Genomic DNA, 24,358 nt, shown 5'->3' on the forward strand with positions numbered 1-24,358 from the left:
CACTGTCATGCAGTGTCACGTGTGAAAGTGGCACACATCTACAAGGCCATTAAAAGTGTATGGAAGGTGAATCACATATCCGTGTGTACATGGGCTCCTTTCACACAGAACAATGAGTAGAAGTGCCATTTCATGGGTCTTGCAGTTGTTGTCACAATGCACAATCCATTGAAGCAGACACACTCACAGATCTAAGAGTCCCGGTACATCTGGGAATGATTACTAATCAAATACAAAGCCATGTGCGGCATCAGGGAGGTGCAGCTACCACAAATTAGTAATTACACATGCCTGATCATTTGTTTTGGGTCTGACGCATAAAACAGCACGCACATCTGTGAATTTACAGATGTTAACTGTCACTATTGTACCAAAGCTGTCCATAGCTGCAAAATCACATTCATCACCACAATGCAAACATACTTGCAACATGGTGCAAGTGTGCATGTGTTTGTGAACGGCATCTCAATGGATCACCACAGAAAATTAGAGCACATGTGTGTTACAAAATTTGTGAAAGAGTGTGCTTCCTATTAGCACTTAGGCAGGGCATGTTGTACGAATTGGGGAGATAAATGGGACTCACTGTAATACCCTTGTGAAGATGCAACTAACTCACATAAAATACATGTACAGTGTTGAAATGTGCCACATCCACTAATCATATTGTCAACTTTTTCGGCGTGTAGGTGGTCCACCCCCATACACACAGGAAGAGGTGGAGAGATTCAAGGATCCTAATGCCACTGGTGAGTGTGATATCATTTAAATCCTTGTCTGTTTGGTTACAATGTTTCCTCATGCATGCCTTGCTTGGAGACATGTCAGAAGCATCATCCTCGCATGCAGCATGGTTATACATCACATGTGCATGAAAGAGCAAAAGAGTTATTGGTACTATGTGCACATGCATGATGACAAAATTAAGGGTCACATGTATGAAGTGTTGCTGTGGGCGAGTTCCAAATGTTCCCATGTTGTGCTGCACTATGTCTGAACCACATAAATGGAGCACACATTGTATGTGACAGATAGTTTGGGGAAACAATGCCTATTTGAGACATGGAAATAGTAGAAGCCCAAAGATATAGGGCCTTTTTTATGAAGGCCTTACGCCGCCGGTGCGTCACTTCGTCCCATTTTAAGAGTGATGCACCGGTGGCGCAAGGCCTTCATGAATAAGGCCCATAATGTATGCAGTTACCTATGTTATATAAAGGGCCATATGTAGAAGCCCCTATTGCCATCACAACGTCACATGCACTGATGTTCTTGTGGCAAAACGGTACTTGCCTCATTTACAAGGCAGTGTTAATCCACATACCATGGCTTAATGTTGGCTTGTAAATTATGCCCCCTCTCATGCTGTGTCTACCATGGAAAGGGTTGGGCAGTGGGTGTTGCGCTGTGTGTCACAATGCTACACCCATTGTTTTTGATGCAGCCCCCCATTTACAAGTGTAACGTAAATAGGAGGCTGTACCAAAATGAAGAGCAGGGCAAACCTGGTCTTGACTTGGTAAAACAAGCAATAATGTTTTTTTCCCATCGATTTGGCTTTTTACATGTGTGTTGCCTTGTGCAGCATACAGGGGCAAAGTTCATTAGTCCTTGGATTGTTCATGTGCAGGAAGGGACATCTTCAAACACATAAACAAACCTTGCCTGCTCGCAGACGCGCTTGCACCATGGTGATGAGGTGCCTGCGTTGGTGCATGGCAGACCTTGTGTTCCAGCGCTGGGCAAAAGCACAGAAATGCACCGTATCACATTGATACAGCCCTTTCCTGGCCCTTAGATTTGTCATAAGGCAGCACATTAATATTCATTACTTCGCTGCCCTTGGTCTAAACATCATAAATGAGGCCCCAATGCTTTCAAAGTGATTTTCTGTTAGTAAAAGAGCCTTGATAATATGTCCCTTATATTGCCTGAATGTGCATGTCTACAAGTGTCAATGTGTAAGTGTAGACTGATGTGGATGTAATTCCTCCATTGCAGCCAACATGACACCAGATGAGGAGAGGCAGTACAGGATCCGTCTGGAACGATACCGCCACATCCGCCATGTGGCACGTTACTTCAGACAGATGGGCCGCCAACATGATCGCTCAAATGCAGCTGGAACCTGGAACTCACCAGCTCCTACTCCACCATCAACTAAACGCACACGAAAGACCAAGACAAAGCCATCTGCTATGGACACACAACAAGGAGCAGAAGCAGGGGAAGCCCATTCTCCACAAATGGAAACATCCTCACCTCAACAGCCTGGATCCTCTACCCTACACACCTCTGCACCATCCACAGCTGGCCCATCTGGATCTTCATCCAATCTGCCCTCCGGAACCTCCACAGCTCCCCAATCTGGACCTTCCCCTGCTCCGCCTCCTGAAACCTCCACAGCTCCCGCATCTGGACCTTCCTCTGCTCCGCCCCCTGAAGCCTCCACAGCTCCCCCATCTGGACCTTCCTCTGCTCCGCCCCCTGAAACCTCCACAGCTCCCCCATCTGGACCTTCCTCTGCTCCGCCCCCTGAAACCTACACAGTTCCCACATCTGGACCTGCTGCTGCACCTTCATACATTGATGTCGGTCTAATTTTGTCCAAGGTGGAGAAACTGGAAAGGGGCCAGCAGGACTTGAGTCTCAAGATGTCGGGCATACAATTGCAACTGGCCACCCTATTAAAGATGGTGGCAGACTTACAGGAGAGCATAAACCAAATGGATGAGCAGCTGTAGCCAGCCACTCACCAACATGATCTCCAACTGTTATGTGTTCCTAACATTTCTATGCACATATATAGTGTTAAAGTGTGTTTTAATGCATTTATAGTTAGTTAGCTGTTAGTGTACTTGTAGTGCTTAGTATTAGTTCTAGGATAAGGCGTCAAGTTATTAGTAGTGGGTGGGGGGTTGATGTTTAGTGAATGTTTAATGTATTTTAAGAATACATTTTTTGAAAAAACATTAGAAAAATATATCTTTGTTTAGTTTGCTAGGTTTAGTTAGTCTGTGTTTAGATCGAGTGCATGTATGCCTGACGTGTGATTGTTGAATACAGGGGGGGGGAGGTTACCTGTGTATTGTGAGTCAGGTGTGAGGTAGGATAAGGTATTGGTATGAAGTTTAAGTTTAGATGTTTAGATGTTAGGATGTCAGTGTAGTAGATTTAGTTTAGTTTAGTGTAGGACGTACCATTTAATGTAGTCATAGTGTAGTGATGTTAAGCATAGCATTTGAGTGTTGTGAAATATTTTGAAAATAAAGCAATGTTTGTATTTAGGAAATGTCTGACTAGTAGGCCTCGGAACTGGTGACATCTGCTCAGGTTGGGACTTACACTTGCTGTGCGCAGACTGTCAGTTATGATCTCAACTCTAACATTTGTATACAATTACAGGTAATCTAAGCAAACAATTCATACCTCAATCAGGAATTCATAGAGCCCACTACTCACCCTTGAGGGTCTTAAGGTATAGTGGGACAGGGGGGCTTCTGTCATCACCCATCATGTGAAAATCCAGGTCTTGAGGCTCTTACTGAATGCTTGCAGTGTTGGACCGATGCTAAGGGGGAGTATGTTCCAGGTCTTGGCCGCAAGTAGGAAATTGATGTGCCTCACGGTCTGGGTCTGTAGATGCAGGAAATTTTGGCCATGGCTTGGTCAGCAGAGCAGAGGTATCTCTTGTGGGTGTAGAAGGAGATTCCGTTGTAGAGGTATTGTGGTCCGGTGTTGTGGAGGGCTCTGTAGGCGTGTGTGAGCTGCTTGAATGTCAGTCTTTTTTTAGACGTGGAGGTAGTAGAGCTCTTGTAGGTGGTGGCCGATGTGGTCTTGTCATGGGACGCAGAGGGAATGTCGGGCTACAGTGGTCTGGACATTCGGGATTTTGTTGCTCTGAAATGTGTTGACGCCGGTGTACAGGGCTTTCCCATAGTACAGCCTGCTGATGATGGATGTGTGGGTGATGGCATTCCTGATTTTGGGCTGGAGCCATTTAAAGGTCTTGCAGAGTATGCAGAGGGTGTAGAAGTATGTTGAGGATACAGCGTTGATCTGTTGGGCCATGGTGAGGGATGAGTCGTGTACGATGCTGAGGTTGCATGCTTGGTCCACGTGGTGGGAGGGTTGCCCAGGGCAGGGGGCCACCAGGTATAGTCCCATGTGGAAGGGGTGGCTCTGAGGATGATGACTTGCGTTTTGCTACAATTTGAGCTTTGGCCAGCTGCAGCTCATCCAGGTTGTAACATCTTTCATCCATTGTGGTAAGTTGTGTCTTGTGATGTTGGGTACCTTGGGGAGGGAGAGGCTGAGCTGGGTGTATTTGGCGTAGGATACTACGCTGAGTCCGTGTTTACTGATGATGTCAGCAAGTGGGGCCATGTAGATGTAGGAGATTGTGGGGCTGAGGGACGATCCTTGGGGAACTCTGCATCAGTACACAGTGGGCCCGATTCACAGAATTAACTTAAGACAAAATCCTAAACTTACTACTTCTGGTATTCACAGAATGCACTTACTACTATTGGTATTCACAGAATGCACTTACTACTTTTGGTATTCACAGAATGGATTTCCGACTACTAACTTTATGTCCACACTCGGGCCGGAAATTCCGGCCCGGAGGCGGAGCTTCCGGCCCGGGGGCGGAGCTTCCAGCCTGGGGCCGGGGCTTGCGGCCCGGAGGTGGAGATTTCGGCCATGGCTAAATCTCCGCCACTGGCCAGAATCCCCACCTCTAGGCCGGAAGCTCCGCCTCCGGGCCAGAAGCTCCGCCTTTAGGCCAGAAGCTCCGCCCCCGGACTGGAAGCTCCGCCTCCGGGCCGGATTTTCCGGCCCGAGTGCGGACGTAAAGTTAGTAGTCGTAAATCCATTCTGTGAATACCAAAAGTAGTAAGTGCATTCTGTGAATACCAAAAGAAGTAGTAAGTTCAGGATTTTGTCTTAAGTTAATTCTGTGAATCGGGCCCTGTGTGTTCAGATAGGAAATGCTGGAGTCTGAATCATTGACTTTGGGCTGCGAGGAAGGAACCAATCCAGTGTAGGGCATTTCCTTGTATGTCGCCATCATGGAGTCTGGCTGCTAGTGTGTGGTGGGAGATGGATTTTAAAACGGCTGAGAGGTCTTGTAGATTGAGGGTTGCAGTGTGGCCTTGTTTGAGGAGTGTGTGGATGTTGCGGTGGCATCTAGGAGGGCACTCTTGATGCTGTGGTTTCTTATGGAGCTGGATTGAGAAGTGTTGAGAATGTTGTAGGATTCTATGAAGTTCACTAGGTGTATGTTGACAATCTTGGTGGTGCCTTTGGGGGCAAATGTGAGGGGAGAGATGGGCCTGTAGGTCTTGCTGTCTGTTAGGTCTGCAAGGGGATGATTGGGAATGGCTTGGACTTCTGGCCATTTGCAATCATTGGGGAGGCGCCTGTTCCAAGGGTGCAGTTTATTGTCTGTCAGTTTTCTGGTGCAATGGCGGAGGCAGCCCTGTGGAAGATGTGCTGCGGGCAGGAGTCTGTGGATGCTACCGAGTCTATGCCCCTCATGGCGTTTGCAGTGTGTTCTATGGTGATAGGGGCACAGCAGAGGATGGTCTGTAGGGTGGATTTTTTGTTGGAAGGTCTTGGGTCGGATGCCTTGGTACTGTTCATCAAAGTTGGCATTGACTTTCCTGATCTAGTGGTAGAAGAGGGATCCAAGTTTCTTGCTAAGGTCCCGGGAGGGAGTGAGGACTGAGCTTTTGCTGGGGGGTCAGGTGAAATATTGTATGATGTTGATGAGTTCCCTGGATTTTCAGGAGTTGGAGAGGATACTGCCCTGGATGAAGTAGCATTTTTGTGGATCTGATGAGTTGGATAGTGTGCTGTAGTGTTGGTCCTGTAGGCGGTGCGTGTTTCCTGGGGTTTTGCTGATCCCTCCCAGCTTTCTCGACTTGTCAGCACAAGAGCTTTGAATCTTGTAGGTCCGTGATGAAACAGGTGACTTTTGTGATGTGTTGTATGTTGTACTTCTGGAGGGGTGCAAGCATGTTTCGGCAGATGTAGTCCCATTTGTGGAGTTAGTTCGCTGCAGAGTTTGTGTTACTCATGGTGGGGGGAGGAGTGCGGATTAGTGCAGAGGCAAGGGGCTCTTTGGTGATCTTGCACCAGTGTCTGCACAGGGTATGTGGTGTTGACTTGTGTATGGTGTGTTTTGAGAAGGAGAAGTGGACGCAGTGGTGGTCGGTCCAGAGAGGTTGTGTGGGTTGGCCTAGGCAAATGTTGTTACCACTGCAAAAGATGGGGTCAAGGGTATATCCCATCTTGTGAGTCGGGGTGATGACAAGTTGGTTCAATCTGATGTTGGCGAGGTTGTCTAGGAGGGCGGTGTAGTTAAGATGGTGGAGGTTTTTGAGGTGTATATTCTGGTCTTCAAGCAGTACGTAGTCAGAGGAGGCAAGGTAGTGGTGCGCTATGTGATCTGCGATGGTGTTGGTGAATGGTGTGGCAGATCCAGGATGTCTGTAGGCGAGGGTTCAACAAACAGTTGTTCTGGGGTTGACCGGGATCCGGGAGTGGACATGTTCCATATTGCGCAATGAGTTGATCATAATGGAGGTAGTCAGTTGGAGGCAGTTCCTGGAGAATGGTGGCAAGGCCTCCTTCAGGGTGATTGGGCCCGTATTTCCTCATGATCTTGTACCCGTTGGGGATGGCGTATGCAATGTCGGTTGCAGATGTGAGGAAGGCAACGTCACTTGTGCAAGAGGGTGTTGATGACCTCCCAGATTTCCATAACATGTCTGTGCAGGGAACGTGTTTTGAGGAGGATGCAGCTCAGGGGTTTGGGTACATTGGTATCCAGCCTGCTGACCGTAGCTGTCATTGTCCGGAGGTGGGTGAAGGTGCTTCGGCAGTGTCGACATGAGAATGGTGCTTGTGAGTTGCAAGGTGTTGAGAGCTGGCAGTTGTAGTAGCTTCCAAAGTTGCATGCATAGCGTGCTGGAGTTGTAGCGGTGGTGAGTTGGTGATCCAAAGTCCCTTGCGCTGGTTGTGGTCAGGTTGTGTAAGTGCCCCGATGGGTTTGACTTCAGCACACCAATGATACGGATACACAGCAGCCGCCATTGACCAGGGGTCGTGGGTAGGGAGAGCAGTTAGAAGGCAGGAACATGTGGGGGGGCTGGATGCAGAGGTATCTGCGGCGGAAGAGGGAAGGAAAAGCCAGTGGGAATACAGAGAAAACTGGGTAAACGGCACAGACAGGCAAAAGAGGCGCTATCAGTCAAAGCACAAACACACAAGGGCCCAAAACAGTGAACAAGGCACAGACAGACCATGGGGGCCCAGACAATTGACCTCATTGGCAATATGCAGTGTACTAGTGGTACGGATAGTACCACACATCTAGTACACCACAGATATTTTCCGTTTCAGAGTGTAATAGGTCTCTGACATTTAGGGTCCGTTAATGCGCAATAATCAGTGTGACAGGCCTGCAAAAATGTCAATATTGTGGATATGCAAGCTAACTCCACGTCCCATTGCACTTTTGCTGATTTACAAATTGTCTTCAACCTGGTAATGTATCAGGTTGTCACGTCTCTACAGGAAATGTGTAACTTAGCTCAAGGAATAGTGGGATGCCGAATGGTTGACAGTCTCTCAGATTTACATATGTGTTCGGACGAATCAATTCTGCCATGTCAGGGAAGTTCTGTTGCCGTGGTTAATTGTAAGGCCATTTTGGTGCCTCAGTGTCTCCTTCTATATCTGGCACAGTGTCATTGCAGTACCACAAAAGTGTTTGTAGGACCTCATACATGAGACACAGGTTGAGTGATAATGGATGTGGTTGCAGGCACACTGGTGTGAAGCATGTTCATATTCCAACAAATGAGCAAATTGCTGTGTCTACGATATTTTTTACTTTAGGATGTGCCTTTGATGCCAGCCACCTGCACATGTTTCACATGTATATATACCTGAGGGATGTCAGCATTTGTATGATCTCACACATTCACCTAAGAATGACCCACATAAATGCAAGCTTGCAAGCAGAATTGCTTTTACCATTCACACACTCTTTGCAACTTTTGAACTGTTTGTCATACCAACATGGGACCTATTGTGCTATCTTAGCCATTGCTATTTCTGTCCTCCACACGGTACTAGTCACTTAATTGCTGTTGCCAGTTGCACATTGCATGCTGAGCTTGAAAAGTACATTTATTGATACAATAAAGCAAGTAGCAAGGTATGACGGCAGGCAAATAATCAAGAGACACTTACAGTAAGGATGAGGATGTCCATGCACAATCCATACAAAAAAACCTTTTCGGACATATAGGTGAGAGTAAGATTTAACTGTGAAGAAAGGAAGAGTTTCCATCATACATTCATCTCACAGAGGAAGGCCACAAATAATTAGGTGATAATCCAGTGACAATGAGAAATAGGACATTTACATTTTTAGGGTATGCTGTCAGTACAATGATCACCGGACAGTGTAGATTTAGGATCATTTGGCAATAGGTGATGCTAACGCGCCATTTTCCGGACGACTGGAAATTCATCTACATCATCTTCCTCAGATGTATGTGTTGTCTCAGCTGATGGTGTTATCAATGATCCTGTAGACACAGGAGGCATACTCACATCAGGAGCTGAAGATGTGGAAGGCAGATTTCCTGTCTCATTTCCCTGAGCCAAAAGGTAAGGCAGCAATGCCCTGAGCATGACTTGCTGGTTTGCCAGCACTGCCGCAACATCCCGTTGGTAGGCAGCCAAGGCGGTAAGGTATGTATCCTGTTTCTGACCCATGGCTTCAAGTATGTTCTGGATGGCCCTCAGCCTGTTGGCAACTTCAAGGGTGCCACTTGTGGTGGGCATTTGCTCGTGCCTCTGCTGCATGACAACAGATATGCCATTCAGGGCCTGACACAAGCCACGTTGTGGAGCATCGGTGCCTCTTCCATTTTCTGCACTGCCACAACCTGAGCTTAGACAACTGAGGACCCCCTCTAGGGTGGCTGCCATGCTCTCCATCCCTTTCCGCACCTCATGTACCAACTGGCTCTGCACTTCAACAACACGTTGTTCAAATACATTTAGCGTGTCCTGCGATTGGGGAGGTTCAGATGTTGTGGGAGATGGTGTACGAGGGTTTCCAGACAAGTCATGTGGAGACCCCACAATGCCGCTTGACCTTCTTGTGCCGGGAGAGGGTGTTTGAATCGATTGTAACAGCTCCTGGAGGAGGCCTTGGTCCAGGCCTGGCACACTGTCACCCTCCTCATCAGCCTCTTCAAACACAGGCTGCTGCTCATGAGTAGGTGTTGCATGCCCTGAAATGTAACAAAATGTAGGTTGATGCTCATGTTTGACATCTGGTCTCAAGATTCTACCTTTTGTGTTCACATCACTTTGTAACTATGATGTAGGTCAACAGAGCAAAGTTCAAGCTATACATCATCAGATAAGATTTTCAAATTTTGGTTACAAAATGTCCTAGTTGCGTTTAAAATATGTTTCCTATCACATGGCACATGGCCAGACAGGCCAGGCCTGAAGCAGTGCATGCACCTTTGCACCATGGTGCAAGGGTGCCTGAGTTGCAGGGGATGATTGTTTGTGTGCATGGAAGGGAAACCTTCCTGCATGAACCAGTCACAAAATGCTTTTTCCTCTTTCTAAGTGTACTGTTGAATGCAACACATTTATGTAGAGGATAGACCAGAGGGAACAAAAATAATTATCCTGGTTGTGCCTCCCGTACGCCTCCCCTTGTGAGGCATATGTTTATTGCACTGCCTCAGAGTTACAATTTCACGTTGATCTTGGGCATTGTCAATTGGACTAGGATGTTTCTGGGGGCACCCCCAGCAACACCCATGGAATACCCCTTTCACGCACTTTAATGCGTGAATGATGCCAATTGCATTTTTTGGTGAACCATGTGACGTGGCTTTCCTTGCCCTATTATTATGCCTGTAGCACATTGTGCCACCAGTACATAATAAGAGTGACATCCTGGCAGCACAGTGGTGCCAGTCCAGCATCATAAATGAGGCACCCTATGTCTGTTGTAGGGTGTTGTGGGGCTTGTATTTCATATGGGTTCTGTTGTGTTTGCACCTGCATGTGGCAATTCACAGGTGTGGCAGTGGGCTAGTACTGCGCTTTTGACATATGTATTGTGATGTACATGAGAGACCTGGATTGAACTGTGCAACATCTGACTGTCCAGAGTACAAGGCTTTTATGTGACACTTCACTGTTATTGACATGCATGACTTCCCTTTGCACAATGCATGTCACTAATGAGGCCTGGTACCTTAGTAAATGCACTGCACAACATTAACTTGTTACCAACATTGCCCCTTGTAACAACTTACCCTGTGTGTCTTGCAGTTCCTCATACTCAGCACTCTCCTGTCCTGGAAGTCCTGCCACCAACTCATCTGGGATGACAGCCGCAACCCGCTCCTCAAGGGCATCCAGCTCTTCCTGGTGTGCTGGGCTGCCTCCTCCAGTCTTCATTGCTTCCTTCCGATGTTGTGCCATTTTTTCTTTTGTCCTGCGCTTGATGTCATGCCAGCGTTTCTTTATATCGGTCGCTGTCCTCTTTGATTGGGCCACACAGTTGACCTTTGTCAATATGGACTGCCAAATGGCCTCTTTTTTAGATAATGGCAACTTTGAGTTGACAAACAGCTGGTGTTGGTGGTCTGTTACCTCATTAATGAGTATTTCGTTTTCCTCCACACTGAAATTTACTTTCCTCTTCCTCTTCCCCTGGGTTTCGGGCTGGACATCCTGGCTGGCATGTGGGAGGTTATCTTGACTGCTGTTGTCTCCTTCATACTCCATGGTAGTTATATTTGCCTCAGGAAATGAGTTTATAGGTGGATGCGTGTATTTTTAGCTATTTTCCGAATACTGACGCAACGTAAAAGTGGTGCAGGGCAAGGTTGACTTGCGTCAGAATACGTGAATCTGACTTACGACACTTTTTCAGCAGTTGCGTCAGTTTTGGTTACGTCAAGACGGCAGCGTCTGCGTGTGTTTTTTTTTACTTTCATCATCACTTACGACATGATGCGCCAAACCATAAATTTGACGCATCGATGTCGGAAAAAAGTGACGCAGCATGTCGTACGGAATTGTGACGCATCTCTGCGCCAGCGCAGAGTTGCGTCACTTTTCATAAATGAGGCCCTAAGTGTCTACACTAGATGCGAGGGCAGAAATCTTCCATAGTAACAGGGCTATGAATTACTTGCATAAAGACAGAGAAGCCGGGCCTTTTGCTCGGTAGCTGAAAGAATGTTTACTTAAACTACTAGACAGGAATGCATTGGGTGAAGAGCGGAGCAGAGCAGATAATCTTGAAGGTGAAATACAGTTTTTGGCAAGCAGACAGGTCGAGTCAGGCACCGTTAGCCGCACAGGGAGTAGGACAAAGTTCATGGATACAGATGCGAGCTCAGACTGGAGCTTTCAGAGGCAGAAGGCAGAAAAGGCTTGATGGCAGAATCAGGGCCTACTCGCCTGGACTGTAAGAAATGTGGGAAGTGAACCATATAAAGCCGGTGGCCTTTCATACTTAGGAATAGAGTATCCGGCCCATTCATGGCGGGTCTGAAAGAGGACATGTTGACGGTGGACGCACATGTGTTTGCGTCTTCATAACTGGAACTGGAGGAAACATACATGTACTTATGATTTATACATGAAACCGTTGGGGTCCAAGATAGGGGACATAACTGATCATAAAAATCCATATTTCCACAAAAGAGGGAACAGCACCCGTCCATGGGCAGACACCTAGGTTGACGATTGTAGCTCTTGGGGATGAGGTGGTCCCAAGCAGCTTTAAGGAGCAGACAAAGGTTACCCTAGTGTCCCTGGGGGATAAGGAGATGGTGCCAAATGCCCATATGTCACCAAATACTTCCAAGTATAGGCAGTGGGTCACCATCAATGGACAATGGTTCAAGGCTCTGCGGGATGCAAGAACCAAAATGACTATTGTTGGGTATCAGCTGGTATCTACACTTCCACCAAGTTATAGTAGCAGTTAATTGCATGAGTCAACCACCAGTGGCTCTGGTTCCCTTGGGGTGGGGAGGTGGTGTCTCAGGTTCTCTAAAAGTAGCAGTAAGCCCTGCCATTCTTTTAGATTGTCTGTTGTACAATGACCTAGAGCACATTATCTGGAAGGAGGTAGAGCTCAGGTCACACTTAGAGATATTGGGATTGTCTGAATGGGTCCGTATGACCACAAAGTCCATGTCTGCCCAGGAAGGGAGTCAAGGGTGCCTGAAGCCTGGAACAATGGCCAAGGCAGCTGCCAAGAAGAGTTGGGGTAAGGGGTGCTGGAACCCAGCTCCTGAAGTTCCTGCGGTCCAGGTTTATGGCTCCCGAGCCCAGCTGGGAAAGCATTGCTGCCCTTTGTGGCCTGCCTGACCTTGCTGGATGGCAAGGTGAGGGTAAGCCCACCAGGGAGGAATTCTGCAAAGCACAGAAAGAGTGCCCTACTCTAGAGGGATAGAGGTGGCAAGCTGAGGACCAGGCAGCAGAAGATACCTCTGGAGATCACCCTGAGAGAATGACCTTCTTTACAGTGAGCATAAGATATGTGGACCTGCGGCATCCTGTGTGCTGGTGGTGCACCAGTGTTATAGGACCTTCCTACTAGGCTTGGTTCACAACATCCCCATGGCATAAAACCTGATGTAATACAAGACCTTTGCCAGGATTGTTGTCTACTTCTATTGGCCCCAGATGTAGACAGCCTCAGATGCTGTCTCTAGGTCCTGTACCACCTGCCAGTGGAGTGTACTGGGATAGAGTATAGTAGAGTGGCATAGAGTATAGTAGAGTTTTGTAGACTAGAGCTACATAGAGTGGAGGAGAGTGTCATAGAATTGAGCAGCATAGAGTGGAGTGTTGAACCGTGGCGTAGAGTGGGGTAAGGTATCATAAAGTGGAGTGGAGTAAAGTGGAGTCACATAGGATAGAGTGGAGTAAAGTGTAATAGAATGACGTGTTAGTTTTTAGTGCAGAATGACATTAGTGGAGTACATGGCCTACTGTATTTTACAGTGGAGTTATGTGTCATAGAATGGAGTGCTGTGCCATATAATAGAGTGGACTGGCGTGTCTTAGAGTGTTGGAAAGTGTTGAGTATTTGGAGTGCCACGGATTTGATTAGAATGCTCTACATTGGAGAGGTGTGGAGCAGAGTAGAGTATTTTACGGGTGGGAGAGAGGAGTGGCATATGATCTCATAGAGTTCAGTGGATTAGGGTAGCATATAGTGGAGTTGTGTAGAGTGGAGTCACGGTGTAGTGTGTCAAAGTGGAGTAGAGTGTTGTACATTGGCATACAGTAAACTAGAATAGCACACACTTGAATAGGCCGGAGTACAGTATTGTAGAGAAGGGTGCTATAAAGTGGAGTATTGTGTGGTAGAGTGGAGGGGTGTAGTGTTGTTGAATCAAGCAGAGTATCGTAGAGTATACTACTGTGGAGTGGCATGGGAGGAGTTGGTATAGACTTGAGTGGTATACAGTGGAGTGGCCTACAGTGGAATAGCACAGTGTGGAGTGGCTTAGTGTGGAGTTGCATGTCATAGAGTGTTGTAAAGTGTCAATGAGTGGAGTATATTGGAGTGGCATACAGCGGAGTAGAGTGTTGTAGAGTAGAGTGGCGTACACTGCAGTGTCATAGGGTGTGGGAGAGTGTAGTGGTATAGCATGCTGAACAGTCAAGTGGCATATAGTGGCGTAGAGTGAAGTGAAATACAGTGGCATAGAGTGGAGAAGTGTGTCATGCAGTAGAGCAGAGTAAAGTGGAATGCAGTGGTGCAGAGTATAGTGGAGGACATTGTCATACAGTTTAGTATCATAGCGTCATAGGGTTTAGTGTTGCATGTTGGAATAAAGTAGTATGTAGTGGAGGGGCGTAACATCCAGTGGAGTAAACTATGCAGTGGAGTGGCATAGTGTATTGTATAGTGGAGTATTTTACAGTGAAGTGGAATGTTGTACAGTGGAGTGGTGTGTCATACAGACCAGTACAGTTGAGTATCATACAGTGTCATTGAGTGCTGTGTTGTGGAGATGAGTGGCGTGGAGTGGAGTGTAGTGTCATTAAATAGTGACTTAGTGTGCAAGAGTGTGGGAGAGTGTAGTTGTATAGCGTGCTGAAGAGTTGAGTGGCATAGAGTGGCGTAGAGTGGAGTGGAATACAATGGAGTAGTGTGTCATACAGTAGTGCAGAGTAAATTGGGATGGAGTGGTGCAGAGTATTGTGGAGGGCAGTGTAGTACAGTCTAGTGTCATAGTGTCATAGAGTTTAGTGTTGTACATTGGAATAAATTAGAATTGAGTGGAGTGGCGTAGCATACAGTGAAGTAAAATATGCAGTGGATTGCCATGATGTGTTTTATAGTGGAGCATTGTAGAGTGAAGTGGCATGTTGTACTGTGGAGTGGTGTGTCTTACAGAACAGTACAGTTGAGTATCATACAGTGTAGTTGAGTGCAGTGCTGTGGAGTTGAGTGGCGTGGAGTGTCATTAAATAGTGGCTTATAGTGGAGTGGAGTGTTGATAAAATGTAGTGGCATAGAGTGGAGTACAGTGGAGTAAAAGTGTTTTAGTGTTTAGTGTTGAGTAGTGGAGTGTCATCAATTAGAGGAGTGGAGAGTCTCATATAGTGGAGTGTCATATAGTCGAGTGTCGTACAGTGAACTGTGGTACAGTATTGTACAGTGGAGGAGAGTCTCATAGAGTGGAGTGGAGCCTCATAGAGATAGTGCATTGGCATTTCCTAGATTGTCATACAGTGTAGTGCAGTGGTATAGACTGGATGGGCAGAGAGGGTCATATACTGGCATAGAGTGTAGTAGAGTCTTGTAGAGTGGAGTTGCATAGAGTACAATAGGGTGATGTACAGTGGTGGAGCGGCATAAAGTAGATTGTCGTACAGTGACGTAGAGTGAGTTAAAGTGTCTTGCAGTGGAGAAGACTAAATAGGAGTTGAGTGGAGTGGAATAACCTAGTATGGAGTATAGTATAATAGAGTGGATTAGTGTGTCATAAAGTAGAGTGGCTTGCAGTGGACTGGAGTGGAATGATGTAGTCTAGAGTTGAGAAAAGTGTCATAAATTGGAGTGGCTTCTTGTATAATAGAGTGGTGTGCTGTCTCAGAATTTTGGAAAGTCTCGTAGAGTGGAGTAGAATGTTGTATAGTGGAATGTACAAGCATAGAGTGGAATACAGAGTTTTACAGTGGTGTATACTAAGATAGCCTGTAGTACAGTGTCATAGAGTGCATCAGAGCATAGTAGAGTTTTGTGGAGTGGAGGTAGGAGAGGGGAGCGTAGTAGAGTAGAGTATTTTGAAGTGGAGTGTTGAACAATGGCATGGAGTAGGGTAAAAGTATTGTACATTTGAGGAGAGTGGAGTTGAGTGGAGTTGCATAAGGTAGAGTGGAGTAAAGTATAATAGTGAGGTGTTGTTAAGTTGTATTGTAGAGTGCCATGAAGTAGAGCAGAGGGGCCTGGTGTATTTTACAGTGTAGTGAAGTGTCATAGAGTGGAGTGCTGTGTCATAAAGTGGAGTGGACTAGCGTGTCGTAGAGTGTTGGAAAGTGCTGTAGAGTGGAGTACCACAGAGGGAATTAGAGTGGTCTACAATGAAGTGATGTGAAATAAAAGTACAGTGTGTTATAGTGTGTCAGAGTGGAGTTGCATAGAGTTGAGTAGCATAGAGTAGCGTGGAGTGGTATAGAGTGGAGTAATGTAGAGTACAGTGGAATAGTGTGCCATAGAGTAGAGTGCAGTAAAGTAAGTAGAGTAATATAGAGGGGGTTGGGTAGAATGTTGTAGAGTGTAGTAGGGTATAATACAGTGGCATACAATAAACTAGAGTGCCGCAAAGTCGAATAGTCTGGAGTACAGCATTCTACAGAGGAGGGCTATAGAGTGGAGTGTTATATGATAGAGTAGAGCGGTGTATATTGTTATTGAGTGGAGTAGAGTGCCGTAGAACGGAATAAAGTGGAGTGGCGCAGGTTGGAGTTGAGTATAGTGGACTGACGTAGAGTTTAGTGGTCTAGAGTTGAGTGGTTTAGAGTTATGTTATGTTAGAGTTTTTATAAAGCGCATGGCTGCCCCAGCAACAGGGCTTCCCAGCGCTATTTTCGGGGGGGAAAAGATGATAGGCAGAAGAACAGATATTAGACAGAAAATAGCCATATCTTGACGGGCCTTCTGAAACCCCATTGATCCTGAATGCACCTAATGGACAAAGGCAAAGTGTTCCAAAAGGTAGGGGCTTTCACAGAGAAGGAGCTCCCTCTATCTCTTGCTCTTCACACCCGAGGAACATGAGCTGAATGGAGGGGACATAAGGACAGAGCAAATTGGCATGGATAGTGGGTCCGTGACAGGTGAGAAGTTTGTGAGAGGTACATGGGGACTCGAAGAGGATTCTCTGAGCCACATGGAGCCAATGCAGCCTGTAGATCAAACCAGATATTGAACAGAACTTGCGAAAGGTGAAAAGGAGCCGTGCCACAGCATTCTGGGCTAACTGAAGCCTTTTGTTCACTGTCTTATTAGAACCAAAAAACAGTGCGTTGCAGTAATCCAGCCTAGAGAGTATGGTGGACTGAATAATCATTTGGCGAGTGTGGGAGTCAAAGAATCCCTGAATGGTTTTAGACTTTGTAGGAGTCTGAAACAGATGCCCACTACCAATTTCACCTGGGCTTCAAAGGACAGAGCATTGTCAACCCAAACACCCAGATTCTTAGCTGCTGTTATGGGCTGTGGTGTGGTCCTAACGAGGGAGGCCACTAGTGATTGACTCATAGATGGGTATCTCTCCCCAAGAGAAGAATTTCAGATTTATTCAAGTTTAACCGTAGGCAATTGGCTGCCATCCACTCCGCAATGGTTACCACGTCATCTTGAAATTTGGCTAGGTTCTGCGTGGAATTATTGGAGAAAGAAATCACCATTTGCGTATCATCAGCATTGTATATCAGTTTAATGTTGCATGATTTCACCACCAGAGACAATGGGAGTTTGTAAATAATAAACAAAGTAGGACTTAATGTGGAGCCCTGGGGGAGAGAGGGAGGAGATGACTTGAAATGATCTGTCAGTTAGAAAAAGAGGTAAGCCAGGTAAGTGCCACACCACCAATGCCAATCTCCTGTAGGCGATGCAGCATGATCTCATGGGAAACAGTATCAAACGCAATGCTTAAATCAAGCATAATCAGAGCGGAAGATCTGCCCTCATCAAGTGAGTCGTGCAGGTGCTCTGTAATGCCAGCAGAGCGGATTCAGTGCTGTGTTGCAGTCTGAGGAGAGTCCAGAATCTGGTTTGACTCCAAGAGATTAGCTAAGGTAGCATTGATATGAGATTCTGTGATTTTGGCGAGGAAAGGTAGCAGAGAAATGGGGCAGAACTTGTCAGGCTTGGAAGTATCCAGAGCAGGTTTTTTGTAATAATAGAATAACTTTGGCATGTTTCCACATTCCTGGTACCGAAACTGACAACAGAGACAGATTTATCAATTCCAGACACACAAGAAGCAGACAGTCCTGACACTTCAGCAATTAGGGGCTAATTACGATGCCCCTATTGAGTAAATTTATAGTGCATCTTCTACACTACAGCTGTGTAAAGAATGCAGAGAAATGTCCACAGTGACCATTTATTTGTGTCTGTAACTTTGCCAATGTGATTGTTGCTTGAGCGTCTTCAACAGATAACTTTACAAGGTGGAACTGCAGGAAAAACACACTTAGGTGATTTGTACATTACTGAGTTGGGGCTGTTCTGATGTTGATTGGGATATTGTTCCAGTACATGCATCCTTGTTTCAAACCAGATAACTAAGAATAACTATGGACTATTGCCTCGTTTCATTGAAGATCTCCTCCAAATTCATTCCATTGAGTAAACAGAGGCCAGATTGTAGCCATATTTAAATGCTATGTGTTGGCTTCATTGTTGTGCACAATGAAGAAGGGTGGAGGATGTCTGTTTTTCACCAGGTTCTTTATTTAGTCCCACTCTCATTTCCTTCTTTCCACTCTACTAGCTCATCTGGACCTTTGCTCAGAATTTGTTTATTGAATTTCAACACCAACATGTACAGATACTGGCCACTTATTACAGTGTGCAAAGTCATTCATAAACATAGTACATAAGGAAAATCATACAAATTGACGATATCACAGTTCATGAGGCAAGCATAAGGAAAAGCATAAAAAATCAGAAATGAGCAGGAAGCCCGGCCCAAAAGCTTTGTTAGGACAGCATCAATATGGTCCATCAACAAAGTCCCAATAAGAGCCTCATAACATAACAGAACATTGTGGGCAAGGCAGGTCCTCATTCCCCCTCTATTAACATGGCAGCCGGAGAGGAATATCTGATTAGCATGCCTGCACAGTCTGGTTCTCTACTGAGGGAGCTCGTAAGAGGGCAACAGTGCCTGGAATGGGTGATGATGGCGCCTTGGGCTGGTATAATCAAAAAGAAAACAGGTGGCTAGGGAGAAGGCGAGACTGTTGAAGGACACTACAAGTCATGGAAATTAGACCCCTAGAGTCTTCAAGCTGGCGAACTAACTTCTCAAAGGGTGTGAGTGACCATGCTACTCTTTTTACGATGGATGGATGAAGCGCCCAGTGGCGTAGCTGGAAATATTGATATCTAAGTTTATCAGGCATACCAAAATCGAACTTGCATTGTACAAATGTTTTAATCTGCTGTCCCTGAAAGAGATCCTGTAGTACCCTGCATTTGCTTCTCTCCGAAACGGGGAAGGACTCTACATCTGAATCTTTGAGACAGCTTTAAGGAATCATAATGCACTGTCCAAGCACCCAACAACACATATTCCTGTAGGTACGTGTTTGTCTTCTGGTCTGTATTTGTGGGTGGTTGTAGGTTTGTTGGGCTCTGTATGCATGGTTAAATGGACCTCGCTCTGCCTCCCAATTTGCACTTGTGTGAATATTTTGCACAGGTGTGCACACGTGCTTGCCCTTTCCAACACCAAACCTATTGTTTTTGTCAGTGCTTGTTTAAGATGGACGCAGCAGAGAACGCGGTCTTAGTTAATGTGCAGGCACCAAGTCTTCTGCATGGAGAAAACATGACTTAATTTCTCATCTCATTTATATTTAAAAAATCTCTATTCACAGCATTTTTTACAGTTTGATTTTCATTATTATCCAGGGACTTTTTATTCCTTGGCGATGCGCAACATCTGTTATATTTGGCGACGGGTTCTCTTGTTTCCGTGACAGGCCCCATTAATGAAATTACAGTCCTTCCATTGTTCCTCTCGCGGAGCGCTGCTTGCGTGGCTGATGCACTCAAAAGCAGGAGCCAGCAGAAATAATGCAGATGGTTAATGAGGACTTCTTTTCCAAAAGCATTCCGTTGATTAAACAAAGAGGTCAGGGGGCTGCCGCCTTCTCTCTGCCTTCAATATCACGTCTCGGTTTCATCACTGCGGGCAGTGAACAAAGGGGAGGGCTGGCTTCTCCGGTAAGGAATGAGGACTGTGTGGGCTCTATCATCTGAGAACAAAGACTTTCTGGCTCCTGTTCTTCACTGGCAGGCGAAGCATAATGGAGAGATAATATTCAAAGTTGAGATGCAAAGTGAAACTGTTGAGTGGCTTTTTAAGTGGAATCACAACAACACACACATTGCCACTGCAAACAATAGGGTAAAAAAAACAAAAGACTTCAGGATTTTAACCCAGTGGTATCATCCTATTGAGACATGGCAAAAATGAACATGAGTGCAGTCCACACCTATCGGGGGTTAGAAAGGCATTTGACATAGATATACATAAAAAAAATAGTCCAGTTAAAATGTATATATATATCTATTCACTGAAAAAACCATAGGTTTCACACATGTTATAGTTAGCGGAAATTTTACTGATAAAAAACCAATGAAATTCCCCCGTTATAGTTAGTGCAGGAAACTATAACTCACGCGACCGCAATCCTCTGCTGATGCTAATACTGTATTTAGACACTTATTTGCCCATGTCTTCTTCCATAAATTTTTAGCTATACATATATTACAAATATTTTTTTTTCATAAAGACACATATGTCATCAGCAGAAGATTGCGGTCGCGTGAGTTATAGTTTCCTGCACTAACTATAACGGGGGAATTTCATTGGTTTTTTATCAGTAAAATTTCCGCTAACTATAACATGTGTGAAACCTATGGTTTTTTCAGTGAATTTGCAAGGTTTTTTAAATGCTAATTCCTAACTATAACGTGTGTGAAACTTATGGTTTTTTCAGTGAATTTGTACGGTTTTTTAAATGCTAAGTTACTTTACGCCATTCGTGGCGTGCGTGCCCACTTAACGCAGTTCGTTCCGTTCCGTGAGCACACGGTGCGCTTCGCGCACCGCGCGCCCACATTACGCAGTTAGTGCCGTGCACGCACGGTGGGCACGCGGTGCGCTACGCACACCGCGTGCCCACGTTACGCTAGATGGGCCATGTACGCACGATGCGCTTCGCGCACCGTGCGCACATGGAGGACATATTATGCGCTTCCTTGTGATAGGTAATCTGTTGAAATTTTTTTGGGAAATGCTGTGCTCTTATATGCCATGCACAAATGGTGGCCTTCGGCCACCATTTGCACACGGGGTGGAGAGAGTGGGTTTTTTTTTTTTTAATCATTTTTTACCGTACGCGTACGGTAAGCGTACGGTAAACGTAATCGGCGAAATTTTCGAAAAATAAAAAATTACCGTTTTTTGCCTTGGGGGATCTTTGAAGACTCAACTAACATGGTTATGTGCATGGGCGCTGTCTAAACAGCCCCTTTATATGTTTTTGGCATTTGTTTATCAGCTCCCCACTCAGAGTGCGAGAGAGAAAATGGCGGCCGCCGCTTCCTGGTTTCGACCGATTCGAATGTTTACTAAGATCTAAGGGCCAATCAGAATCGCACCTCGCGCACGCCACCGTACGCGTACGGTAAGCGCACCGTAAGCGCACCGTAAGCTGGCTCAGATATATATATTGATTTAAAGGCTATTTTCTCAGAATCTACTGAACAGATTTACACCAAACCTACAAAAGGCACTTCCTTGACCTGAGGACTACCTCTCTGCCAAATTTCAAGTAATTCTGTTCAGCCGTTCGGGCTGTAGCTGTGTCTAAAGGTCCTATGGAAAAATGCATGGGAAAAACGTGTTTTGGGACCCCCCTTTTATCTCAGCCCCCGCTTGACGAATCCCCCCGAGACTTTCAGGGTAGGAGCGGAGCGTAGCGCCCCAACTATTTTGAAAAATTCGCAAGGATTCGTCGACCGGCGCAAAAGTTATTCAAAATAGAATGTTGCGGATTTCCTATGGAAACGTGGTCCTAACTATAACTACCTACTGGCGACCGCCAGTAGGTAATATATTATCTACTGGCGGTCGCCAGTAGATAGTTATAGTTAGGACCGTGTTTCCATAGCAAATCCGCAACATTCTATTTGGAATAACTTTGGCGCCGGTTGACGAATCCTCGCGAAATTTTCAAAATAGGTGGGGCGCTCCGCTCCGCTCCTACCCTGAAAGTCTCGGGGGGATTCGTCAAGCGGGGGCTGAGAAAAAAGGGGGGTCCCAAAATGCGTTTTCCCCATGCAATTTTCCATATGGACCTTTAGTCCAAGGTACAGCCCGAACGGCTGAACAGAATTACTTGAAATTTGGCAGAGAGGTAGTCCTCAGCTCAGGGAAGTGCCTTTTGCAGGTCTGGTGTCAATCTGTTCAGTAGTTCCTGAGAAAATCAAAAGTAAAATCATATATATATGTGGGCGGAGCCTAACAAAACATCTCATCCTGAGATCTGATTGGCTGTCAGCACTTCATCCAAGAAGTGTTGGCAGCCATCTTGGGACCAATATACATGATAGCACCTCATTAAAAAGCATTGCAGTTAATAGAAGGTTTTAAGACTTTAGTTCCTTTATAAATCATTTGTTGATGGTATCATTTTAGGAATTGTGGTATGTTCTAAGGTGATTTCACCATGTGAAAAAGCCTTCTGCTGGGATATCATGATTGAGAGAAAAATATTTTTTCATGCTTTCCCACAGGGGTTTGGAAGGTGATCTATCAGCTAAACTGAGAGCTTATTTTCTGTAAATTCACATTATCTTTCTGAGTCATGTGAGAATGAAGTCTGACATTCTCAGTAAAACATGTACATCCAACAAGGGCAGAGACTGTCAGTTGATTCCTTTGGGTTCTACTGCAGCTTCCCAGAGTGTTCCAAAGAACAACTAGAGCGCTAACAGTCCTACTTATGATAAACGTATGGCACACCTGAAGCCATCTTGCTTGGATTAAAGTGGTAACTCTTAAAGCATTTAATTTAAAAAGGAACAAAATGAGGGGGTTCATTTTTCCATAACAAGTATGATTAGTGCTGCTGAAAGAAAAACTAGGGCACATTTTGACTTCTGATATCCTCTTTTATTTCATTAAAAAATTCTGACATGCAGACTGAAACATGCACTTTCAATACCAGCAGCAGTTTTCTCTGGTGAGCAGTAGCTTTACTACAGTGATCTAATGAGCAAAAAGAGTGCTAACATTCTGAATTTATGGCAAATGTGTGACACATCTGAATGCCTTCTTGATGGAATCAAAGTAAAAAACTGAAAGTATTTCCTACTGAGGAGACTGCAGTAAATGAGGAAATTAGGAAACTTCATAACAAATAAGTCTCCAAGATGGACACCAGAGACAAAAGAGCCCAAATGTAGCCCAAATATCACCCAGATGTAGCCCAAGTATAGCTCAATGACAGAATGTCCCAGAGTGTTCTTAAAAACAACTAGAGCGCTTACTGTCTTCATTATGACAAAAGTATGGCACACCTGAAGCCTTCTTGATTGGAATAAACTGGTAACACTTAAAACATTTAATTTAAAAAGGAACACAATGAGGGGGTTCATTTTGCCATAGAAATTATGATTAATGCTGAAGAAAGAAAATGAGGGCACATTTTGAGTGACTTCTCAAATCCTCTTCTATTTCATAAAAAAATTCTGACATGCAGACTGAAACATGCACTTTTAATACCAGGAGCAGACTTCCATGGTGAACAGTAGTTTTACTACAGTGATCTAATGAGCAACTAGAGTGCTAACTTTCAGAATTTATGGCAAATGTGTGACATATCTGAATACCTTCATGATGGAATCAAAGTAAAAACTGAAAGCATGACAAAAGTATGGCACACCTGAAGCCATCTTGATTGGAATAAACTGGTAACACTTAAAACATTTAATTTAAAAAGGAACACAATGAGGGGGTTCATTTTGCCATAGAAATTATGATTAATGCTGAAGAAAGAAAATGAGGGCACATTTTGAGTGACTTCTCAAATCCTCTTCTATTTCATTAAAAAATTCTGACATGCAGACTGAAACATGCACTTTTAATACCAGGAGCAGACTTCCATGGTGAACAGTAGTTTTACTACAGTGATCTAATGAGCAACTAGAGTGCTAACTTTCAGAATTTATGGCAAATGTGTGACATATCTGAATACCTTCATGATGGAATCAAAGTAAAAACTGAAAGCATTTCCTACTGAGAAGACTGCAGTACATAAGGAAATTAGGAAACTTCATAACAAATACATCTCCCAAGATGGCCACCGGAGACAAAAGAGCCCACATGTAGCCCAAAATCACCCAGATGTAGCCCAAATATAGCCCAATGACAGAAGTGTGCAAAACACTTATTATTTTGTGTTTTTGCAGTGTTATATAGTGCAGACTTGTCAGGTATTGGAGTGCTTTACATGAGCATTGGTTACATCACACAAGAACAAATTCATTTTGGTTGTAGACATGGGGAGACTAAGTGATTTGACCAGAATCACAGAATGTCGAGCTGAAGCAGAAACTCCAACCTGGTTCCCCAGTTGCAAAGTCTGCAGTTCTGGAAGTAACACCACATCCTCTCCCCTAAGTGCAACATTTAATCAAGTGGTCAACTGGATAAAAAAACATAAAGATAACAAATAATTTAAAAGTGCTTTGTCGCTATTTGAAAACTCAGAAAATATGTCCTTATTTTAGTCTTTTAGAGCACTAACCATAATTTTGATGCCAATAAGACCCTCTCATATATGTAATTTCTAAAGGAAATGCTCTAGGTATTACAGTTTTGATTACATCAAGATGACGTCAGGCGTTCCACACTTTTGTAATAAATATAGAATGTTAGCAATCTAGTTGTTCATTAGGATATTGTTGAGAGGCAGAGGCCAGAGGCCAGGGGCACGTACTCTGAAAATT

The 24,358-nt window shown here is 45.0% G+C and overlaps 1 long non-coding RNA gene across 1 annotated transcript; it reads left to right on the plus strand.

Annotated features, from left to right (window-relative positions):
* The first annotated feature begins 298 nt into the window (after window positions 1-298).
* On the plus strand, window positions 299-3,292 carry LOC146816500 (uncharacterized). Its single transcript, XR_014962453.1, has 2 exons — window positions 299-749; window positions 2,002-3,292. It is a non-coding gene; the product is annotated as an uncharacterized LOC146816500 (long non-coding RNA).
* The last annotated feature ends 21,066 nt before the right edge of the window (window positions 3,293-24,358 follow it).

Source organism: Triturus cristatus, chromosome 6 (assembly GCF_964204655.1).
Source record: "Triturus cristatus chromosome 6, aTriCri1.1, whole genome shotgun sequence".
Lineage (NCBI taxonomy): Eukaryota > Metazoa > Chordata > Amphibia > Caudata > Salamandridae > Triturus > Triturus cristatus.